General features: G+C 37.1%; 1 long non-coding RNA gene across 1 annotated transcript in view; it reads left to right on the top strand.

The window, feature by feature from the left end:
• Positions 1-1,554, top strand: part of LOC107181665 — a 25,861-nt gene that overhangs the window by 15,757 nt on the left and 8,550 nt on the right. The window contains exon 2 of the long non-coding RNA XR_001512355.1: positions 260-355. This is a non-coding gene — a long non-coding RNA (uncharacterized LOC107181665). The remainder of the gene's footprint in view (positions 1-259; positions 356-1,554) is intronic.

The following is a 1,554-nucleotide window of genomic DNA, read 5'->3' on the forward strand; positions in this document are numbered from 1 at the left end:
GGGACTATAATTTCAGACCATAAGGTCAAGCTTACAACTATAGCCTTTGGCTACAATTGTGTTGGGAGGGCTTTGCCCTCCAAGCTGAGACTTGCACATGGCTTTGCCACAAGAGGACCGTGCCCTCTCATTAGTCCAAGGCTTGAACCTGTCCAAACACTGTAGCCGCTCTCCACACTTTCCCATGAATGTTCCTCATTTTCTTTGATTAAAACTAACTTCTTTAAATTGGTTAATATAGTTTTTATTTTGTATCTAGGCTTATAAATGAGATTTGATTTCATTTTCATTTTTTTGTGCTGGTTTTGTTTTATATATTACAGACACAATAAGTTTGAGCACATGTCTATGTAAGGTAAGTGAAGTGTGCATTAGCGAATAATGTGTGCTGTGCTGTGTGTGTGTGTGTGTGTGTGTGTGTGTGTGTGTGTGTGTACATCTTTCTCTTCCTGGGGGACCCACGTTCCCCACACGGCACAACCGGTAAAGGTGAGAATGGGTGCTCACAAGAACATGAAGGCTGGGAAGAATGTTAGGAAGTGCAGTTGGCAGGGATGTCCACATTTAAAATTTGTTTTTTGTTCTGTAGGGAAGCTGTTAGAGTTTAAGTATAATATAAGCATAATTTGTTTTATGCTTTAAAAACTGGAGATGAAAAAAATATTGCCTCAAGCAGAGAGATTGAATATGAGAAATACAAAAAGAGAGCAATTGTATTTAGAGGCAATGGCTATAATGACCTTTAAGAAAGCATTATAGGAGAGTTTCATGGGCATGAGAATGAATAAAACAGCTATTAGGTCATTAGGGAGTTTTGAAAATAAGCTTCATGAAACATGTCTTATAACATTGCAAAAACAATAGCCACTTCAGATACTGATGCAAATTTAGTGATGAAGAGAATTGAGGAGTGTTAGGCAGAGCTGTATATAATGATAAAGTGATGCCATGCAGTAAGAAGTTGTGCAGTAAAAGGTAACTTAATATAATTTGTCAAATTTTATCACATAGAAAGAAAGTAGATTACTTATTCTATAAATATATTTTATGCACTTGTGACTTATCACTAGAGTATGAGCCTAAGAATATAACCCCACAGTCATGGACTAAAGAGAAGTTCTCTCCAGGGTGGTTTTTTGGATTGTTCTGTATAACTGCATTCCTTAAATGCCCTTTTCACCTATTAAATATGACACATATATAGACAAGTGTATGAAACAAATGCATAGCTCAATTAAGTATCACAAAATGTAAACTGTGTAACCATAATTTTGGACAAGAAATAGAACATTGTCAGTGCAATTACTACCATGTTTCTGTCACAAAGGGAACCACTCACTATCCTTACTTTGATAGTAATTGCCTCTTTGAGTTTCTTTTAGAGTGTCATGTAATAATGCATCCCTAAATGATATAGTTAATTTTCTCTTCTTTGACCTTTATATAAATAGAATTATATACTACATTGAGGCCCGGTGCATGAATTCATGCATGGGTTGGGTCTGACCAGTCTGCCGCCCTCTGGGCCAATGGGGCCAGGCTGGCTGGGGGGAA

Source organism: Myotis davidii, unplaced genomic scaffold (assembly GCF_000327345.1).
Source record: "Myotis davidii unplaced genomic scaffold, ASM32734v1 scaffold967, whole genome shotgun sequence".
In the NCBI taxonomy this organism is placed as follows: domain Eukaryota; kingdom Metazoa; phylum Chordata; class Mammalia; order Chiroptera; family Vespertilionidae; genus Myotis; species Myotis davidii.